Genomic DNA, 23,599 nt, shown 5'->3' with positions numbered 1-23,599 from the left:
TCCAGGGTTTCTTGAATTCGAGGCAGTGGGTACGCATCCTTAATTGTTTGTTCATTCAGGGCCCTGTAATCTACACAGAGTCTAGAGCTCTGATCCTTCTTTCTTACCATCACAATTGGTGCTGCCCAACTGCTATTACTGGGTTGGGCAAGACCAGCCTCCAAGCTCTGAAGCACCTGCTGGTCAGCTGCTTCTTGTTTCTGCCGAGCCATTTTCCGGGGGGGCTGTTTCACCGGCGGCCCTACAGTAGTCAGGATGTCGTGTTTCACAATGCTGGTGCGACCCAAATCATTTGGGCCAGTGGAGAACACATCGGCGTATCGTTGCAATAACTGGCCCAGTTGATGGCGGTCCTCCTCCAACAATCCACCACAGCTTTCAGCATACAGTTCCTGGAGATGGTTCGGTATAGAAAAAGAGACATGGTTAATAGGTTCATGCACATTATTGGCTCTGTCAGCTCCAGCTGTCTGAAACTCCTTTCCTGCAACAACCTGTACTGGCTGAAGCACTCCAGCCACTGTTCCCTTCTTTACCTTAACAGGGATAGTGCTGGGGTTGAAGATCCTGATGGGTAGGCTGGCTGACTGTTGCTGCTGGACAACAACATGGGCCACAAGAACATTGTGCTGGGGGCTCGTCCGGGATACATCGACAGCAATCCATCTCAAGTAAGAACAAGCATTTAAGCAATGTCATTTGTCATAACTGCTCTGGTGTGGGTCATCTACGGAAAAGCTGCCCTTCACCGCACCTCCCTCAGTCGGTAGAGCATGAGACTCTTAATCTCAGGGTCGTGGGTTCGAGCCCCACGTTGGGCGCCAGGGAGGTGCGGTGAAGGGCAGCTTCTCCGTAGATGACCCACACCAGAGCAGTTATGACAAATGACATTGCTTAAATGCTTGTTCTTACTTGAGATGGATTGCTGTCGATGTTTCTCGGACGGCTCCCACTGGGACAGGTTGCGATCCTCATGCACCATTGCTAGCCTGGCCCCCTGAGATGTCAGGTTACGTGTGGTGGGCCGCATCAATTGTGTGACCGCACGGGCAGCCATCCTTGTAGCTTCATATCTTTGGGCGATTCCATAAGCCAATGCAAAGTCTTGTGATCGCTCCTCTAACAGTTTTTGGATCAGATCAGGGTCTGCTAGAGCATTAGTGAAAATCTCCACACTAATGCGATCTTGCTCCCTCTCTGTACAGTTGGCATAAACAACAGAGACCTTTTCATAGATGTCATCTCTTAGTACATGTAGAGCTTCTCCAACTTTCCTGACTCTTTGCCTCAGTTCAATCCCAATAGCTGCAGCATGTTCCGAACAAGGCCCGTAAGCAGCTTCGACCTCCTCGACAATCCGTTGATAGCTCCAATCAGCTGATCTGGGATTTTTATGGACAATGGCTCCAGCCGGACCAGTGAGGCAGAACTTTAACTGGACAGCTTTAGTCTTTTCAGTCCAGTGATTAGCCTTAGCACAGCATTCAAACTGGTAAAGGAAACCTTTCCATGAGCTTGTTCCATCAAAATGGCCTGGCTGCAGTGTTGGAATCTTCTCATTACATGTTTGACACTCACTGTTGCCTATGTCATTCAAACCATGCATAAGATTACAGGAACCGGATTGCTGATTGCAGACTGCACCTTGTGGCTGGGGCGAAATACAAAATCTGTGGTTGTTCTCTACTCTGGCAAATGGTGCTACGACATGATGTACAGAGCCTCCGCGCAGGTGAGGGAAATCCAGTCGTGCAGGTGGAGAAATTTGCAGTGTGTGTCCAAACTCTTCCGTTAGATGAGTAAGCGGTGCCCTGGGGGTCAGCGTTGAAGCTACACAGCGTTCCCAGTTCGGTGCAGTTAGCGGGGAAAAAGGAAATCCCTCAACAGCAGCTACACCTCGGCTATCAGTCTTATCCATATAACATGTCGTCACACGAGGCGTGCATGCTACGTTTCCAGCACCACCATGACTTGGATAGAAATGGGCTAAAGTCTCACCGCAGTTTGTAGGCGTTGTAAAGGGGTTGTAGTGTTCTGATGGCGGCGGGGTAAGCGGCCATGGTGGAGCGTATTCGGCAGCTTCGCTCCCAGCTGGAGTTAATTCCATACTCATCACACGCCGATCATCACCACTCCACTCTATTTCATCACACAAACCCGCATTGTCCTGTCGGGTCTCTTCTACATCCATCACGAACGGGTTTAAGCTTACTCTTCGGCTCTTTCCCTCCACGTGAGTTGATACTTCGGCAGCAGCGTTGGCGCCAGTCACAGCCATCTTGGGAATTCCCACAAAGTTCTTTCGGCTTGCTTCATCCATTTCTTGCCGTTCCCCACTCCGTTTATTATTATTATTACTTTTTTTTTTTTTAAAGCAGAGCAATCCCGGACGAGCCCCCAGTGTTACCTTCGTAAGTCCAGAACAGGCTGGTGTCTATTTCGGCTCGTTTGCTGGTAACAAGCTCGTAGGTTCTGCTCTGCTAGCGGCAAAGAAGAACGAGGAGGAGGCAGATGGAAGCTTCAGAACTTTATTCCTACTCTTGGCAAAGCGAACAACGAACAACCTCCAGGTCTAGTCTCCACAAACTTTTTACACCCTCTTCTTCTACGTGCTCCTCCTATTGCTCTCTCTACCGCCCCCCCTAGGGAAAGGCTGGGCCTGTAACACACGTCTTTGTTTGATTTAGCTTAAAAAGAGCACATTCTCCATGAACCAGAAGACCTGAGAGGTCTGGAAGGTTGATACAACCACAGATCTTTAATATATTTTGGTGCTTTAAAGAGACAGTGACCTATTTCAGCTCAAGTCAAATTTCTTCTAGGTTGTTTATACTTCATACTGAATTTAAATACATGATACCTCTCCTTTAACAGAAGTGATCACATTTTAAATTTCAAAAAAATCACATTATTATATGTAGCACCGATTCACACTTCAAAAACCTCTTTTTTCAGAAGGCCTTTTGTCAGCATGACACCATTTTATTTTAAGGGTTTTTCATTAAGTGTCTCGATGCTAAAAGCACTGATGAACAGCTTTGTGTGACTAAGTACCCTGATAACCACTTAGCAACTCCATGGCTTTTTTTTCATATACTCAAATGGTTTTGTCATTGTGTTTAAAGAAGCCCATTTTTATCTCAGCTCAGTTTTAAAGCGGTCTAACTGAACAGATATATGTGTCATGATTGGCTGTAAACCTGTTTATTGAATGTATGATCATGGTTCTGTCAATACTACATGCTTTGTATATAATTCAAACATCAATATTTAATTTGATTTAAGCTCAGAGTGCAGAACAGAAATACTGAGGAGAGTTGAGGAGAGGCCTGTAATCGCAGACGTCTGATTATTGGTATATTATTGGTATAAGTTGGGAGGACAGAGTTGTAAAGAAGATCCCCCCTCCCACCCCCAAACACACACACACACACACACACACACACACACACACACACACACACGCACACACACACACACACACGCACACACATACATAAAGTTGAGTCAGATTTACCAAATCTGTTTTATATCTCTGTTTTTTTTTTATTTAATTTTTTTTATCTTGTTTTTGAAACACCAGAGACTTTGTAAAACTGTCAGACTGGAATAAGTCTTATTTTGGTCAGAAAGTAGAGGAAGAAAATCCCCCCACATTTAAAAAAATAAGTGTGACAAGCTGCTCCACATGCCCTGACTGTTGCTGTTAACAACAGGCTTTAAAGACGTTGTTTTCTTTAAAGCAGAAAATTAGGAGATAAATGGTCGCCTGGGTTAATCAATCAATTACACCATAGATTTCAAAAGAATATATCTGTTGATTTTCCTTTTTATTTATTGAGTTAAACACATTTAACTTATCAAATCATTTATTTCTTTAACCATGATGTTCAATTCTGCACAGCATTAAACCGAACAACAATTCCTAGTCAGAAACTTTTTCTAACTTTTATTTTTAAAAAAGCTTCTTTTTTTTTTAGATACTTGTTAAAAGTGTCACCATGTTTTGACAGTATGTTCTAAGACACATGGTCTCTGAAAAGAATGATCTCCACCTCATTGATCTCCTACTGCCGCCTCAAGAAATGCACCCGGCCAAAAACAACCAATCAGAGCCAGCAGGAGGGTCTTATTACTGTCAGTCAATCTCACGTACCTGCTGCTCAGTGTGCTAATGGCAAAGAAACAACCTACCATTACTAAGTGCTATTCCACCATCATTGGTAGCTATGCTAATTAGCCTGAGCGTTCATATCAGACTTTGCTAGCAGCAGCCTAACAGAGAGCATTGGGGGAGGCAAAGAGAGGGATGAACAGCGCTAAGACCCGCCTCCTGGCTCTGATTGGCTGTTTCTAGTTAGCACCGGGAGAAGGATAATTTGTCTTGTCACGACATGGAGACAGTTTCAACATATATATAAAAAAATCAATAAATAAATTTATAAAAGTTACATTCTGCAGCTTTAAGTGCATTTTGTTGTCTGGCCTTCTTGGTGCCTGTAGGAGGGCAGAATAGTTGAATTTAGTCTCACATGCTGCTGCAGAGATAGTTTTATATTCTGTCTGGAACCTCCATGGACCTGCTGTGTTGATACAGCATAAAAATATGAATGATATACTTACATACTTCTGTATACTCACTGTGTACCATTTGTTATGACTGTTCAAATGTCACACAGTGTGAGTTACATGTGTAGCGGTCAGCATCCTACCACACATCAATTCTTCCTCCTTTTTACATTTTATTACCTTTAGGATTACTAAACGTATGTTGGTCAGCTAAAAACAACCAAAGAAGCATATTCCAAATTAGCAGCCCTGTTGTTGTGTAGGCATCAATCTGCTCTACTCAGATTGAAATAATAAAAATAGAAACTATTTGCAACACGGGTTGATTTAATATGATTGCCTCTGCCACAAACAGTATGCAATAACAAATAATAATGTAGTTCAGAGTTCTCCTCCCAGAAGGATCTGGATGTGTGCAGTCTTGGTCAAATGCAGTTTTCCGCTGGTTCAAAAACCTTACGTCTTTTCTGGAAATAAAGATGCAGCAGAAAATCTGCACAACACATTTAGACCGAAGGTAAAAGAGAAAATTACTCATGCTACAAGTTATGTAGGTGAATTTAGAACTAATATGGCACCTTTTATGTTTATTTTATATATTGTATCCTTTTTTACCACTTCTTTAATGTACATAACATAAAGACAGTGATATTTGATGTAAACCCATAAACACAGTAAGTTACCAGTGGAGTTTGGAGACGAGTGTAGGTAAGGTAATTTTATTTATATAGCACATTTTCAGCAACATGGCAGTTCAAAGTGCTTTATGGAAATACAAACAAAACAACAGCAAAAGACAAAAACAAAGAAAGACAAAAAGTTAAAAGTATAAAACTACATATTGGTTCCCCATGTTTAATTAAAACAATAAGTCCATAATTTGTAAACTAGCTGGGATTTCTCTGGATTCTTGTTCTGATAAAACTAGTTGTTGGTTCTCCATATTTGTTGAGTAGATGGAACTTTTTAAGTTTGTTCTACATTTGTAAACTAATAGGTGTTTCTTGAGGTCTTGGTCCGATATTAAAAGTATAAAGCTAAGAAGTACTAGAGTAGCTAGAGTGTACAAGAAACGTTGATACCAGTCAGCTAAAACTAATTCTGTCTTTCATTTCTGTTCTCCTTCATTACTATTTCACAACTTTTAATTCACAACTATGCTTCTGAAAAAAAATAATAATAATTCTTTCCTACTGACTGTGTCAAGTTACTGTTCAGGTCTGACTACATTGTGTTGTAATGCATAATGCTCCCCCTAGGATAAGGACCTTCAGGTGACCTTCACTCTTCACGAATGGCTTTACTCATGGTTCCATTTATGTCCTATGGGAGTGTTGATCCTAACCATAACCATGATTTAATTTCCCACAACAACACAACATCATGCAAATGTAATGGCAACTGTCAGGAATGCAAGGCAAGTCCTTAGACTTATGTCACCATGGCCACTTATTTGAATTCACTGGTGCTAATTTCCCTTTAAAGCTAGTGGCTATAGCAGGACATGATACACCGCCTTCAAAATGTTCCCAATAAACTTTGATATTATCACATTTTAACCACCGAAAAGCACTTTGTAGAATCACCTTTCTTGTCTGGGACATCTCGGGGAACCAAACTCTGGATTTTCTCTTCTCACCAAATAAATTCAAGTTCAGTCAGACTAAGCAGCAATCTTCAAATCTTGTCATAAATCTCAGTTGGCTTTAGGCCTGGACTCTTACTGGACCATTCCGCCACATGGATATTCTGGGACCTGAACACTCCTTTTCTAGCTCTGGGTTTATGTTTATCTCCTACAGGAAGGCCATCCGCTGATAAAAATTTCCACAAGGACTGCCCTGTATTTATCTTACTTCATCCTCCCTTCAGCTTTGACCATCTCTCCTGTCCGTGTTGAAGGGAATCATTCCCTGAGCTGCCATTGCCATGTTTCACACAGTGTGTAAAGGGTGAGTCTGTAGTAGGGCTTTTTCACAACACATTTGTTTCTCAGTTAAAAAGGTATATTAGGGTTAGCAGAAGACTTTCCTCCACATATCTGCTGCTGCTGATAGTGCCAAGCAAAGAGAGGTACTTCCTGCTTATTGCTTATCCTCCTCATTGAGCATGGCTTGTTTTTTAACTTGAATTAGTACTTGTTTTTGGCTTTTCTTCTTGCCACGTCTGTATAAAGGCAAAGTTTTTGGATTACACCGCTATTAGAGGCCATCTGATGTCTTAGCTGCTTCCTGCTTCCTCAGCCGGTCAGTTTAGATGGATGATCACGTATTGGTAAGTGTGTAGATGTACCATACTCTTTCCATGTTCAAGATGGTGGATTGAAGATAATTCTGCAAAATGTTCAAAGTTTAAGACTTTTAAAAAATTTTTGCTTCACTAAAGCTTTCTCCCCAACCTGTCTGCTGAGTTCTTCATCATGCTGCTTTTTATCACCAACGCAGCGGCCCAAAGAACCCACAAGGGTCTTTAGCACTGCATGCCAGAGGAAAACTAAGTATGTTAGGTGTTTCTATGCTTTTGATGATGCTTTTGAAAGGATTGGTGTGTTTCTATTGGTGCTCTCAGCACTTAAGAAGACACACAGCAGAGGGAGACCAATGTGACGAGTGTGCGAGCTGGTGTGGAGCCCAGAGATAAGCAAGTCGTTCAGCACAGTGCGACGGTGGTTGAGTGGGCAGAGGAGTCGACTTACAATCCAAAGGTTGTGGGTTAGCTTCCTCCTGTCACATGTTGGTTTTTCCCTGGGCAGCATGTTAGTGTATGACTGTGTGTGATTGGATGAATGCTCCGACAGTGTAAAGGGTTCAGGGTTAATGTATCAGACGGTAGCGCAGGGTTAGAGACTGGTGCCCATTGGGTCAGTGAAATCCCAGTCATTTGCTCTCTGACTGTCATATTTTTGCCAAAAATATCCCATATACTTGGACTTTGTACATTCTTTTGACAGTGGTTTCTTTGCCCTAAACGTTAGACTTGCAATTCCAGCAAACTGACTCCAGATGTCAGTCTTGTCTTGATCTTTGATTGCGACCACCTTTGGGTCAACTAGGGGTTAATGTTTCAGACGTTATTGTAGACTTTGTTTCCATGACAACACTTAAGAAACATTTCAGCTAGTTTGTGAGGAAATGCTTACTAAGTAACGCTACTTCAGTTGGTCACATTGGAATTTCTTCAAGGCGATGAATAAAAACTCACAATACCCTCTTCAGGTGTTAGTGGAGCTTATGGTTGCTGAGGCTGAAATAGCAAAAGTTTACGGCGTGTGTATATTTTTACTATGTTTTGACTCATGTGTCGGTCACGGACTGTTATGATTGTGCTAACATAAAATGTTAGCACGACGCAGCAAGCTGAAATTTTTGTCTGTTAGAAATTGTATAATTTCTCTTCAAACCCTCCAAGTGCAGCGGTGAATACTTTGTTTGCTCTTCAGAACTTCTTTTGCATTTGTGTTTACTCTCTGAGGTGAAGGTGAGGGGTAGCGGTGAAGCCATGGCGATGATAGATTAGCCAGATTTACGCTCCCATATGTTCAGCGGGAAGTGAGCAATCACCAACGAGCTTATGCTCCAAGACGCCGGTCCTGGGAGTCGCTTAGCTAAACTCTGAGGTGGATCTCTGCATTCTGCCAAGAAAAACAAAAGCAAAGGGAACTCTTTGATGGGATTACAGTCAAGAGACAAACAAGGAGCAGAAAAGGCTTTATCTTTGCCGTTCCACTGAGAGCACAGAGCTACTTTTGTGCACCTGTTAATATGTTGATATAAAAACCCCCAATCTCTGACAAGTAATTACAAACCTTCCATCACTTCGGCACAGAGTGCTCTTCATCTCCTTTAGATTAAAAGCTCTTGTGAGGATCGAAGTTGGCATGTACTCAAATTCTATTAACGCCAATCACACAGGAGGGCACAGAGAAAGTTGTTTTCCTGCTTGGAGAAAAAAAAAAAATCATATTCCAGATAAATAATGACAAACTAAATGGCAGCTTTTATTTGCAGTCCCAAATAAAGTCTATTTGACTCCAAATGCATTTTCATTGACCACATAATTGTGCAGTTTGACATTCGGAAAATAAATTTGCTCAATGAAAACATGGCAATTTTGAAAAAAGCTCTGTTCAATAAAAATGTTTGGTGCTAGGATGAGTTGGTTTTCTGGTCAGATTGAAATTTTATTTCACAAAACGGCAATGGAAACAATCAGATGTTCCTACTGGTGAAAGCCACAAAGAAGAAGACGACAGGAAGTAGTTGGAGGATGATGATGATGCCACGCCATGTTTTCTAATCACTCATCACGTGAACAAACTTATTCACCTGCGATTTTTATCATGCTTCCCATTCAATGGAAACACCACAATTGCGAAATTGTGTTTCTCCGACATTGGCGTGATGGTGAGGCAGATGGCGTACGTTCGTTATGGAAACGCAGCTTCTGACTCAAAAGTGTTTCAGAAACTCAAACAGTTGAATTTCCAAGGCCAAAATGAGAGAAGGGAAAGAGGAAAACAGACAGAGATGATAGAAAGTCCCCGCTGTGCTGTGGATGGTCTGTTCTGTTGGACCCCCAGCTGACTGTCGCGGTTGATCTGAGGCCCCCAGCCGGGGTGACCACCGGGCTGCTGTTATCAAAGCCGACTGATGTCTAGCACAGCCGAGACTATAGTGAGCCTACGTGTTCTTTGGTGAATACGTCCCTTCAGTCATTCAAATTAGACGTGTGTGTGGCATTTTAATTATTTCCATTCATCTGAGCCGTGTGACAGCCAAGGCTGTGGAAGCTGCTTTGCTATCAACCAGCGGTTCTGTGGAGAGACTGATGTAAGAGTCATATTAAAAGCGGACCACGTCTCCCACCAGAGGTTTGACCTGCAGGGAAGTGCGATGGATGAAAAGTAGCTACGTAAAGCCCATTAGCCGGGGTGTAAAATTGAAAATGACAGCCTTTCGCATTTGCTCATTCAGAGCTACACACTGATAGGATTTCATTCCTGACACTGCTTTGTTTTCCAGATTTCAAAGCTGGGCCCCGATTTCAAATAGCGATGTCAGTCATTAAAGTGCATTAGAGAGCTGGAGCCCTTCCTCTGTGGATCTGGTGCTTGGTGGACGTCGCCTCTCGCTGCCGGGTCCCCTGATCGTGTATCCTCCAGGCCGGCCCTTCAGAGTGCCTGATAGGGTTTCTTGATGTCAGCCACTTCCCCAAGCCACTGATGATACATCCCATTGAGAGGGTTATGTCGTCCCGGATACTTCCTCATTTGCCACCTGACTCTGCTCCCTCTGCTGACTCTACATTTTCTGCTACCTAAGGCATTCTTATCAGATCATCCGGGGGGCCTTTCTTCCGGGTTTATTCTAAGAAGTCTCTTGTATGTAATCAGACTACAGTGATATCCAAAAGTATTCAGAAACCTTCAAGTAGTGAACCACTGTGCTCTGTGTTATGATATGGTACTAACTTTTGTTAGTCAAATAAAAATCTGAAAAGGTGGTCTTGCTTTTGTAATTAAGCCCCCTTTAATTGTGTTCCATGGAGAAATAAAAGGACAAAATTAAATCCCCTCATCAGTAACCAGAGTAAATATTTGTTTTTAAATTACAGATTTTGTTTCTTGTTTTAAATTTATTACTTTCTTTATTATTGTTGTTTAAATAATGCCTTTGATTACTAATGACAATAACATAACAACATAAAATCTTACAGGTTTTCAGTTGTAAACATTTTGAAAGCCTTGCTCTACTGTCCTTTCAGTTCAAGATTTGTGTAATAATTTATGTTGTTTTTTGTGTATAAAATCCCAATAAAATACAACAAAGACTGTGAAATAATTGTCAAAATTTGAAACTGTCAGAAAAACTTTGTAAGACACTGTACATGTTTTATAGAGTTCTTCACCAACCAAACCAGATTGGAGCATGTGGGAGACTTCCTGTTTGCTGCACATGTGCATAAACAAAAATCATGTTTAAACTCCAGAATCTAACCCTTGGATAACAACACAGAGAATGTTGCTCATCAGAAGCTGCGTCTCCATTACAATTGTGTGGAAAACTTTGTCAATATTCTGCCAATGTCGAAAAAACACAATTTTGCACTTAAAGTGTTTCCATGAAATAAGAAACACAATTAAAATTACACATTAGTAAGTTTGGTCATGCGATAAGTCATTAAAAAAAACAAGCAGCACATCATTCTCAAACTATTTCCTGCTTTCTTATTCTTCATGGTTTATGCCAGCGGCAACATCTGGCTGCTGATTACGCTACTTGTGTGACGCAAAGAAAAGTTTTTCCATTGCAGTTCATGAAAACAAACCAATTATGTACGGCAAAAAACCAAAACAAAAACATAAAAAAAAATAAATAAATTAAAGGTTTGTTTTTTTTCAAAGTCAACCTGTTTTCATTAAGCAAATTTAATTTGGAAATGTCAAGTTATTTGGTCAATGAAAACACAGCTAGTGTTGTTAAAGTCCTTTTTTCTGAGTTTCTGTTACTCCATAGAATGTGGGACAGAGGCATGTTACGATGTCAGCCTCTGCAGAGAATGTTTGGTTCACTGTTTCTGTGCAAAAAGACTCCTTTGTTGCACATGTGAGCCTGTAGCATGTTTCTCCTGGAACAATCAATGTGCCTTAAAAATAGAAATCCATCAGTCTCCACTTTAACACTATCAGAACAGAGGAGGCATCGCCAAGTTAAGGCAAATTAACACAACGCTGAAATGTCTGTGGATTTTTTTCCATCTGCAAATAGGTACAATGGGATGATACAAAGTTTACAGAGCATCCTAGAGACATGATACCAAAGTTAATTTAAAAGACTCTGTACTGATTGACGGCCAGGTGCATAAAGCCACAGGACAACTGTAACGTCAGGGCTCATTTCCTCGCCTCAGCAGCTGTTCAACTGATGCCACAGACTGAAGGTGCTGCTGCACACGCGGCGCCCGCATTCAGATAAACTGCAACACGCACTGGAAGACGAATCCCCACAACACTTTGAATAATAAACCCAATTCCAGGCCAAATTGGCAGAGAATAATTCCACCAATTCCATGGAAGATTTATGCAACAAGTTCTGTGGCATACTAAGTCGGCGTTGTTATTTTCTGAACCGCAGAACTCTGGAATCACTGCGCAACTGTGAGAGGGAAATCGGGTTACCTTCTGTATGAGGACTATATTCAATCACTGACCTTTAGAGCTTGGGGGATAAAAGGAACGAAAGAAATAGAGAGGGAGGGATTTTCTCCTCTCATTCAAATGAACCTGTAATAGGGATCCATGCATACATGATGGATGAGGTCTGCTCGGAATCTTACTGCAAGAGAGAGATATGCTGTTGTTCATGATACTTCTGAATCTGGAGCTCCAAGAGGTTGTGAATCATCTCTTTTTAAGTTACTTTCAAAAAAAGGGAAACATGAGAGAACATTTAATGTTAATCATAAATCCTTTCTCTCATCGTAAGAGTGAATGGGGCACCAACATAAATCAAACAGGCCAGATCTGGATCAAGTATCAGGGCTTGGTAGATTATTTGTCAGTTTTTGTAGCTGATTTATCAAGTTCAAGTTTATTTTATTAAAGCCGGAGCATTATCTTTTTTTTTTTTTTTTTCCCGACATACAGAGCCATTTTACAGCACAATCAAGCAACAATATTAAGTCCAGCTGTTATAGAAATGTTAAATGGAATTTGACTTTGTACTTCAACCTCTTCAAATTGGGCATCTGTCTCTTTAAAAACTCCTCTTTCTTTAACTCCACCTTCAGGACGTCATCTCAACATGACTCCTCTATCAACCCTTTAACAAAGTTTTTACCTGTGTTTCACTGAGATGTAGCTTTTTTTTTTTTATCCAAATATAGTGGTATGACAACCCTGGTGTTGGGTCATGAGTTTCAACCCAATTTTGGGTCAATTTAACCAAGTCAATTTAACCCAACCTTTGGTTAGCTGCCATAACCCAATGTGTTGGGTCAAACCATCAACCCAACCCAGTTGAGTTAAAACGCGCCAGCTTTGGATCGCTCCATATTTAACCCAGCACTGGGTTACGAATTGGGCTATTTTTAAAATAGCAGTTTTTACTTTTACTATGAAGTATTTCTTTGTTGTCTTTTACTAAATGTTACTGCACTTGGACATTTTAGTGTCCTGTCATTGCAAAAGTAATCATGCCCTTTGGCATGTGATCCAGAGAGATTAAAATACAACCAAAGTGTGATCAGGTGATATTCAAGAAGTCTTTGTGGAGACGTCGGAGTTGCTGCTTTGGGTTCAGAAAGTGGCTTAAAGAAAAACGGTTCTCATTTCTGAGAAGAATCAAATTTTCCAAAGCGACGTATGTTTTCAGTAAAACTGTACGTTTGTGGAAATGTATTTTTAAATGTTCTTCCCTGCAAGTTTACCACACTAAACACCTTAATGCAGACTCGTGGTGCTACTGTACATCATCTGTTAGTTCAAAGAGACAAATGAGATAACGGTGAGAGAGGAACTGTCCATGGAGATCACTTGGCAGCAGACCAGCATACTAATTAAGTGGTTTCATATAATGTTAAATAGAGAAGGCCTGGTCAGTAGCTCTTAGAACAAGGTCAATGTGCTCAACATGATCTGTGTTCATTTGGCCCTGCTGGACATGAAGATTATCTCATGCATCTTTAATCCTGTCGGTCTGGGCTCAGACTGAAACGAAGTGGCCGTGTACAGAACTGGAGCAGAAGGAAAACCTTTTACTGCAGTGCAATAAAATCCACATATGGAATGTCTTAGAGGCTGTGTTTACATTGCCCCGTTTGTCATCATCTTCGTGTATGTTTTATGTGCAAGCTGCTGCATCAGCGCAGGCCAAGATCTTAATTTCCTCTTTAAGCCAGAGCACATTGAACTCAGCTCAGCAGCAGTTCGCTGTAGTTGGAGATGTCTTTGCAAGACTCATTTCTCATTAAGGAACAGATTTTGTATCAACTTTGAGAGACAATTTCCTTCATACAGCATGTTTGTTTTTGTTTTTTTCATCTATAACTCTGATTAATGACGGGACAAAGTTGCAGCTCTCAGTAGATTAGAATAAGTTACTCACTGCTATGCCTTTTACACTAGTGTGCAGGTCACCTCTAAGGTGGGCAGCACACTTTGTGTTTTAGAAGTTTCCCTAGATTAGCACACACAAGTCTCTGTAGAGCTTGATGTAACACTGAGGGGCAATTCAGCTATTTGAATAAAGCATCAAAAACACACAGGACACCGGACAACTGACAAAAGAAGCTGAGAACACAACATGTTACAGGACATCAGAGTGCAGAAATGAATATTTGACTAAAAGCTTTGCACATTTTATATAATCGTTACTTTTGCCTATGCGTTATAGTAAACATAGGTTCTGTTCATGCATATATAGTGGTTCATGCCTGTTCTTCTGTTTCTGTGACACTTCATCCGGCTACTGATACTGGAATAAAAAATGGCTTCTCTTGCATGATTGGTGAGCGCTGTTGCAAAATCTCAGAGAATTATTTACTTCGTCCCTCACAAACATGTCTCAGTTACAAAAAACACAGTTTACCACGACATCCAAACTTACCGGTGATAATAGATAAAGGGATCCCTTCGAGTCTCTACAGTTAGCAAGTCAACCGAAAAACCAAGCTACAAAACCACGAGGCTGCACTGTAAAAAGCGCCAGAATGTTTTTAAGTGTAGCTTCTTCCAACACCGTTAGATAAAGACGTTCAGTCAGCGTCCGAGGCATGCATATTTTCAGCCTGCAGAGCTTTAGTGAGACACCAGCACAAACTTTTTCTTTGTACCGTGCAGCGCTCCCTCCTAAAAGCGTCACAGCACACAGTGCAAAGCGTTCAAACAGCAACAAGGCTGAAAAAGTTTATCTGAAAGTCTGCGGCTGGTTTGGTGATGTGTTGCTACAAACGGTTGTCTTACTCTAAATGTAGAGACATGTATATTTTAGCTGCAAGCTAACTCGCCATTCACAGCTACACCCGAGCGTATAATTAAATATCAGACATCATTGCCTAAAAACATTCTTCTTGTGAGCAGAAGACTGTCAATTATTTTAAAATATGAATATTTTAAAGTAAATAAATAAATAAATAAAATAAGCACCTAAAATCTTGACTTCAAGGAAATAAAGAGCAACGGTGTCAACAACAAAAGTCAGCAGAGAGATCCAGGAGGCAATTGGGGTTGTTTGTAAGCATAATGTTTCTCAGGTCGGAAAACATATTACATGTGTGAGGAACATCTTACTAAAACAGAACAAGGGAAACAGCTGATTGAGGTTACAGTCCCTCCAGGATGTCATGATGATTTGTGTTGCAATGCAGCCAAAGATGAATGTCTGGTGACGTTTTGTTCTAATCTCTCCAAATAAGATTTACATATAAATAATCATTAATAATAATGTAATAAAGAAAAAGCATCTGTGGCTCCTGCATTGCAATTCTTTTCTCTAACTTGTGGTATTTTAAAGGGGCACTACACTGTGAAATTGTAGCTGGAGTGTCGCCTTGATTATTTCATGCATGTTTGAGAATTTCTTCAATTTCCACATGGCGACCATTCAGCTCCCCAAAACGCTTTGGGGAACAGAGCGCCACCTGTGAAGAAGCAGCTCCTCCTCTGAGCTGCAGCTTCCAAGCTTCCGAGCTTCTGCCTCACAGAGCAGCCCTCCCCCACTGCCACCCCCACTCAGCTCCTTCAGACTAGCCAACAAGTCATTTATACCGAGGCATTATTAAGTCCTCCATGAAAAGAGTCCATTACGGATCATTACCTTATGAAGTCTCCAGTTACATTTTGATTTCACTCTGTACTGTCCATCCAGAAATATGATTTTTAACATTATGGTGACTGAAACTTTGGAGAAAGCATAATAGACTTTAGTTAACCACACCATAGGTAGTTGTGAGCATTCCCAAATCAGAAATCGCTTGTTGTGGTGTTGCAAATAAGGTGAAATGTTACTTATTTTCACATTTTGTTCTTCTTCTGTGAATGTCACTTTGCACATACCATGCAGTCTGCGACACCATCCCCTTTTATCTACTTCTAATTAAACTCCAACCAAGAGTCTTTGTTGTTCTGCCATTGTGCTCTCCAGTAGGGCTACAGCAAAATATGACTGCATGCTTATGTAAGGTAAATGTAGCTCCGCAAAGAAGCTGCCTGGCTATTACAGGAGCTCTTACATTATCTGCCCCAATCTCACAGAGTCTAAGTGAGCAGATGTTTGATTTTCCTTGGCTGCAGGGGATCCGGAGCAAGACTGCAGTGGCCACCTACAGCTTCCACTTACTTTAAACATACTTCAGCGGCGCCATGAAATAGCTCTCCCTGGAGTTCATTTTATTAACTTGACAAATCATCCAGCATTCTACTGCATCATCACTGATGATAATCGCACAGTGTGTGGGATTGGTGTAGGGATGATATTTCCTTGTGAGGCAGCAAGAAGACTCTAATGGTATTAAATGATTCGTAACTTGGTTATCAATAGTAATGTCCCTGAGGAAGAGAGTTCATTGCTTCAGCTCTCAGGCAGATGCTGCCTGAGTGTTCCTGATTGTGTTGCCGGAAGTAGCAAAGTTGGAAAGAAGAATTTGAATCAGGAAACGGTTTGTTTTTTTTTCTTTTACATGGTTATCCGTCCAAGTGTTACAAGAGCGGCTCGGCAAAAAAATATCCTGCCAAAATCTGATTTAATGTATGTATAGTAGCTGAGAACACAACTGAAGAAAGGTCTGGGTTTTTTTGTTAAATAAATAAACTAAAATAAAAGTATGATTTATATTTGCAAAACTCCTTTCAATTTATGAAACCCTGTGATGCCACATTATGTATTAATATAATATAATCTGTCTTGAAAATGTAATGAAGCATAATTAAAAATGCATTATGAACTGATCAATGCAAAATGTATTAAAGATGCTCGCCCATCCCTGGGGTGTGTTGTCAGAGGCTTCCTGGCTCCAGTGGGGTTACCCAAGACAAGAGCCCTTTGGGGATCACCTTTCTTTAATACCTCAGATAAAGTGCAGCCCAAAGACCCCTTATGACACTTTCATATATTAATGACAACAACCCACTCTGGAGTCAAACTTGGAGGTAGAGCAAGCTGATGAACGCCTGGGGACCCACAGCTCTTCTTTGGGCTCCATGAGAGAAAGCCCAAAGGACACACCTGGATGCCCATTGGCTCATAATTTGTGGGAGGGGCCATAGGAGTGTGGTGCCCAAAGGCGGGAACCTTGGCGCTCCTGAACCTTGGCTACAGAAGCTGCCTCTTGGGACATGGAATGTGACCTGTCTCTTGGGGAAGGTGCAGAAGTTGAGAGGTTTTAACAGGATATTGTTGTGCTTGCCTTGATGCATGGCTTTGGCTCTGGAAACAGTCTCATTGAGAAGGGTTGGCTGAAGGAATCCTTTCAGATTCTTTAGAACCTGTGGGACCTTGGAAGGAGCTGAAGGGTACCGGCAATCACAGCGGTAAGCGGTTCAGGTGGATGCTGGATATCATGCAGTCAACGGTGGTCAGATGACAGGCAGGACGTATCGTATGCTGCAGCAGTCAACGCAATCTGTCGTTCACTGCCTGCATTGTTTCAGAGAAACACTTAGAAATAGTTGTTGGAAAACTGAAATGAATTAGATCAATAATTTGTGTACACGGCTCGAAACACAGCTTTGCAAGTTGTGCACATGAAAATAAACCATGTTTGAAAAGTTTGGGCTAACTATGACATAACATCAGCAACACGGATTGGTGGCTGATCATCAAGAAATCCAATCATTTGAAAATGCCTTTAGTACAACACAAGTCGATATTCCACTAAAAATGAAGATTATGGTACCAGCAGACAAACCTGGTTGTGTGTGTGCACCGGAAACAACAAGGAGCTAACCATACATATTGTGAGGAAGCATTTGTGATGCAGCTGAACTAAGCTAGCAGAAACATACACTGCACAAAACACAAATCCAAGTTGGAGGTTATTAAGTTTAACCCTAAATCAGTTTATGTGGGCCAAGTGCTGGCAGAACGTCTGAAATGATCAGAAGAGTCAAACACAATCATGTGGTTTGTTTGGTTTTCCTTCAGAAGGTTTCACATTGAAATAAATCACATTTTTATGAGTGCTACCTCATTGTCTGTCCTTTGCATTGTATATAAATGAATGTGAACCCAAACTTTCATCATGAGCGTAGAGACAAAAAAGGAATTTCATGGAAAGCATGCTCCGTGACACAGAAAGTGATATGTACATGGACAATGTATAAAAATGGATTTATTCAAGAAAGCATATTGATGGGAAAAATTTTTCTTCCCCATAGAAAATATGGATATCCCTTTATGTTTGAGAAATATATTATGCTGCCCGCAGCTGTAGGATGGTGGAACTTGGTTCGGTGGGTTTCTCATCTTGCAAAGGTAAACTCGCAGGAAAGTCGAGAAAAATAGTTCCAATGAATGCACAAAGCTTTTTTTTTTTTTAAATAATATTTCTGTAAAACATGACATACAGTTTCCACAAGCATCTTTCCTGCATACAAAAAAAAAAAATCTTCTGTAAAGATACTTGTGTTTATAACGGCTAAGGCGACGATTAAACATGGAGAAATAACAACAGCCCACAAGACTGGGATTTAATTTCTGACAAAAATGTTATGAATGTGCTAAGGTAATGCAATTTCATCCAGCATATATTCTGTAGTATAAAAATCTCATTTCCAGAGGTACTTCAACACTCCTTTATTGCAAGCAGATCAATAAAAAAGCCAGTTCAGCCCGGGTGGTGCAGAGGAAACCATTGTTTATGGTGGGGACAATTCTCAAATATTAGGTTTGAACAATGTTTATGTCATGAATATAGAAAAGGCCTTGAGGCTGGATGTTTAATACCGGAACAGAGTAGGAACAAGTGACCTTGAAAAAGCAGTTTAGGATCTACAAAACAGTGTTTTCCCTGGGATGGTCTCCTCCAGGAGGGAGACTCTGTGACAGGGCCGGGGCCTTTAAAGAGGATCATCTTTGAATGTATAATTTACAGACAACCAATCTTTTTGTGTGCAGCAGGCCTGGTTTTGAGAGAGTGAGATAGGCACGGTTCCTGTGCACAGTTTTACATCTTTACTACGCAGGAAGCAAACATCGAAGATTTGAGTTGTTATCTGCCATTCAGCTGACATTCAGCTACGTACTGACAGTACAGTACTGACATATTTTCAGAGAGGAAGAACCATCATGTCTGATTGCAATGAGTTGCTTAAAAAAAATAGATTAACTCAAGCATTTCTATTTGACGTTAAGAAGCATTTTCATAAATGGGTTAGTGATTTTATAGCTTATGTAACATGATGTAGATGTGAGGACTCTGAAGTTGGTCACTGTAAACTTTTAAAGCTCTCATGTTGACACCTTTTCTTTTTCGAATCACTGATCTAGAAAGGAATTCCTTCTAATTTAGTCATAACAGTTGAGAGTGCATAGAGTGCAAATATTTTGTGCACCCAGCTGCATCAAACTATTCCTGCTTCTTTAAATAAATACTCCTAATTATTTTACATGTCCTTTTATTTTGTGTAAAGATCACATTAAACGGTTGGTATGGTTTCTCAAACAGTAGATTTGAAACTTTATGCCAGTGCAATGTTTTTATTTATTTTTTATTTTTTGCTTTCTGGGTTTTCTCCAGCTTTCTCATCAGAGTCCAACAACATCCATGTTGCATTAATTTGTTTTGGCTCCATAATGGACTGATAGACTGCCAGGGCTGTAATCCACTTCCTTTGCCTTAACTACTGGGATTGGCTCGAGCACCTCTGTAACCCAGAGCAACATCACATTGGTGCAGAAAATGTATTTGTGAATGTATTTACAGCACAGGAAAAATGCATTTGGTCAGACAGAATATTAGCCAAATAAAACACTTGACATGAAAGTGAAAAAAATGATTTGCATTAAATTGTACAGAATAAGAATTTGAACCCTCGAGGTCTCCCTCCGACAGATTGGTCATGTTATCACAGGTCAATCAAACCAATCAGTTAATCTACTATAAGTACCTTAACCTTCAGCACAGCCTTAGACAGTACATTTCTCATACTTCAATGTCTTCAATATCAAGACTAGAACCCAAAGAGCTGTCAAAAGAAATCAGTGACAATATAATGGAACTACACCAAGTTGGAAATGGCTGATCAAACAGAGACTCAGCTCACAACTACAGGCTGGAAAGGGCAAACCAAGGAACATGCTATGCCATACAGGCTGAAGTCTTGACTTTGCTGCTTTAAAGGACACATAAACAAGTGTGTCTTTGATTTGTCCTTGAAAATCTAAATGATTTACAAAAGATTTGAGAGGAAGCTTGGGTTTGAGAGCGTACGAGAAAGGAACTTGGGGAACTTGATAAGGTATTTTTCAAAGAGAAGAAAACAAGCTCAGAGGTGTAAGAATTAGGCTGTGTTCAGACTGAATGTGATTTGACTGTGTGGGGCACACATTCTTTTTAATGCTATGTCTGTGTACACGCATGCAGGGCGCATCAAAAAGTCTCTCTCACATCTTGTCTGGCACTGCACATTTTGTGCTTCTCATGCTGCACAATTTCAGATTTTGACACGTCCGGTGCACCAGACACTGGAGCTGTGGTGATTGTTGAGCGTCTAACAATCAGAGAGACTCTGCTATGTGACGTAGTGGCCTGTAGTGGCAAAGGATGCAGACACCGATACGGGTCAGCTCGCTGTCAAACTGGGTTTGAGTGAGAGGAAAATAGCACTGAAAGTGACCGTCGTCAAGCAGTTGTCGGTGATGAAACTCACCTGGTCTGTGTGGATCCAGGTGATGACGTTCTCTTATTTTCAGTAAATAACGCCAAAACTCTCTCAGTTTCATCCGCCATTGTACAAACAGACTGGCAGAGGAAAAAAAAAATGCAAAAGTCAGGAGTCTCCTTACATCGCACGTCGTTCCACTTTACACAGACTGGAGTGATTTTGACGCTCGATGTCTGTCTTAATAAAAAGACACACATTTGATCTGAACGCAGCATTATGCTTCTCCAATGGCAACATTTAATTACTTTGGTGAGCGGATGGACCGAGGAGGGCTGAGAGATTTCATTGGATTCAATGTTCCTAAAGAAAATCAGCCTAATGATTTCTGTTGACCGCCCATCATGGTCAATAGAAATCATTTGGAAAAAAATAATTTTTGGATGAATTATGACCGCCGTGGGTTGGCCCATAAATGTGTGGGCACAGGGCATTGCCCGCCACACCAGATGACCGGCCTACCCGTGGTGTTCACACTGCAGAGTTAAAACAACAGCTATACCAGACATGTACACCTCAACGTTAAATGTGTAGGAAGGTGATGCTGGAGCAATAGTTACTGTATCTCAGGCAATGTATTTCTCTATATCAAAAAAAGAAAAAAAAATATGGTGAAAATTAGATTTGGGTAACAAACTTGCACGTTTAAAACTCATGTGGCGTTTGAGACTAAATTGGATTATTCTAACCCACTTCCTCATGAAACACCATCGAGCGTTGTTGGTTAAGATCAGGAGGATTCCTGGTCAGACCCTGAGCCTTCTGAGTTGTTTTATGAATGTGTGGGTTTATCCTGGCTGCCCAGCATGTTTTGGACTGTGGGAGGAAACCAGCATAGCCAAACAGACCAATGCACGCACCAGGAGAACGAGCAAACTCCAAGCAGAAAGACTCCTGACTGGGATTCAAACTCATGACCTTCTGCTGCAAGGCGGCGGTGCTACTGCATTCCCCTGCAGCATTAACATTCATTCCTGGTGTGTATAATCTTAGAAATGAAACAGAAGGAATTACTTTTTACCTTCATAACTAATATGCAGCAATATTTTAAGACAATAAAGCTCAGGGAGCTGAACCATGGAGGAGTATTTATCCCATTTCTCAGCACACTCCCCTATGAATAACTTTCACTAAATTGAAAATCCAGTCTGCAGAGCTAACTTTGCATCGCTTGTCTTAATCATTACCTTCTAACAACAAAAACAGTGAGATTAAAAAATAAAGATAAAAAAAAAACAATAAGGTTTGAAGGGAGGGGAAACAAACAAAAAGAAGCAGATTTACATAATCCATTTCACACCTTCAGTTTTTCTTTTTTTCTTTTCTGCTCCTGTTTCTTTAAGCACCTGCGGTGCTGATGAGCTCATGAGGCATGGCAGTGGCAGTGAGCTGGTGCGAAATCAAACGGCTCCGTTAACCAGATCAGAGCGAACATGACGAAGTCGGCGGCGGGGACGTGGAACCGAGGGCCACCAAGCATCTCTGTCCCCGGAGAACCTGACCTGATGATATGCTAATCTTCCCTTCACATGTCTGTCAAAGGACGCATCAGTGTACCTATGCTGGGAACCTAATCAGAGTTTCACTGGCCTGCCACGTGGAATTTATACATCACTATTAGATTAGTGGGGCTGGCAGCTGTGGTGTGTTGAACTAATGTAGTCTGTCACAGACAGCGTGCATAATGAACTTTGCCGCAGAAAGTGAAGCCGAAGCAAGTAAGAGAAGGGCACGCCGTTGGAGCAACACGTCTGAAACCCAGGCTGTAGCCAACAGACAAGCGGGTGACGTTTGACTTGAGCTGGGGTAGGAAGAAGTCATCCTTCAAAATGAACACGGTTGTACACAGATTTTCCTTCCACAGTGGGTGGAATCCTCTGGCTCAGCTTCAAATGAACAGGTCTGATCAGCAGTAATTGAAAGAGAAATGCATTTGTGTTGAGGAGATGAGTGAGGCAGTCATTTCTGGTGCTGAGACATTAGAGGACAAGTTTGGCTTGAACGAATAAAATTCATTCAAATGAGAAAAAAACAAGGGTGCTGCGGTGGCGCAGTGGCGAAGCATGACCCACGTATGGAGGCCGTAGTCCTCCTGGCAGTAGTCGCGGGTTCAATTCCCGGCCTGACGGTATTTGCATGTCTTCCCCCTCTTTCCTTTCGTACCACTTTCAGTTAAAGGCCATTAGAGCCAACAAAACCTTTAAAAACAAAATTTGAAAAAAGCAAAAGCAGCCCTCTAAAACATGACCCAACACTTAGTGCTACAGCCGGGAGCTTAATGATCTTCACTCGTCTCTTTGCTTTTAATAATCACTGTAGGATATTACAATGTCTCTGTACCAGACACTTGAAGGCAAGACTTGATTTCACGATTGAAAGTCACATTATGATTGTGATCATGACAGCAGCTAATTAATTTATTCAGCCTTGACGCATTCATTAATGGGTGGATGCATTAATCCGTCGGTTAATGAATGAATTTGTTATTAATGTGATCAACATAATGTAGCTAACATGTGTTCTTAAAAGGCAGTTTATATAAACTCCTACTCAGGGAGCAAAAGGTTTTTTCTTACTGAAGTGACATTTACCAGAAAAATGAAATAAGGCGATCTTCTGAGTTTACACACTTTCTTCATTTACAGAAAAAAAAAATGACATAGTTTGTTTCATAAACAGTGTTGTGTTTGGTTCTTCAGCAATATTATTGTAGTGTCTGGTTGAGGCACGGACACATCATGAACCGGTAGTGGACGGGAACTCCTCACCCTGGATCACCTCACTTTAGCCTTTGGAGACAAAAACGCTGAATATGTCAGAGAAATGAGTTGGAAAGATTTTCCCGTGGAAGTCTTTCACTACATATTAATGAGATATCAGTATTTTCAGATTTGATTTCAGTTTTTACATGAATCTTTCTGCTTGTGCATGGAGTTTAACTAACCTCACTTTTCAGTAAAATCCTGTAAATTCTATTTATTTTCCTTTTCACTTCAAATAAAGGTTTTTTTCATGAATGCTTTTTTTTTTTTGTTTAGCTTTCCATGAAAAAAATCCTGGAAATATATTGACAAATGTGAATCTCGGGCTGTTTTAAGTATTTCAACAGACCTGAGAGTTTCTTAAGAATCTGACTTCAGATCACACAGACTC

The 23,599-nt window shown here is 41.0% G+C and overlaps 1 non-coding gene across 1 annotated transcript; it reads left to right on the top strand.

The window, feature by feature from the left end:
• The first annotated feature begins 740 nt into the window (after positions 1–740).
• Positions 741–821, top strand: trnak-cuu. Its single transcript has one exon. It is a non-coding gene; the product is annotated as a tRNA-Lys (tRNA).
• The last annotated feature ends 22,778 nt before the right edge of the window (positions 822–23,599 follow it).

The sequence above is a fragment of the Gambusia affinis genome, linkage group LG03, assembly GCF_019740435.1.
Source record: "Gambusia affinis linkage group LG03, SWU_Gaff_1.0, whole genome shotgun sequence".
Taxonomy (NCBI): Eukaryota; Metazoa; Chordata; class Actinopteri; order Cyprinodontiformes; family Poeciliidae; genus Gambusia; species Gambusia affinis.
This window is presented reverse-complemented; position numbering and strand designations above follow the sequence as displayed.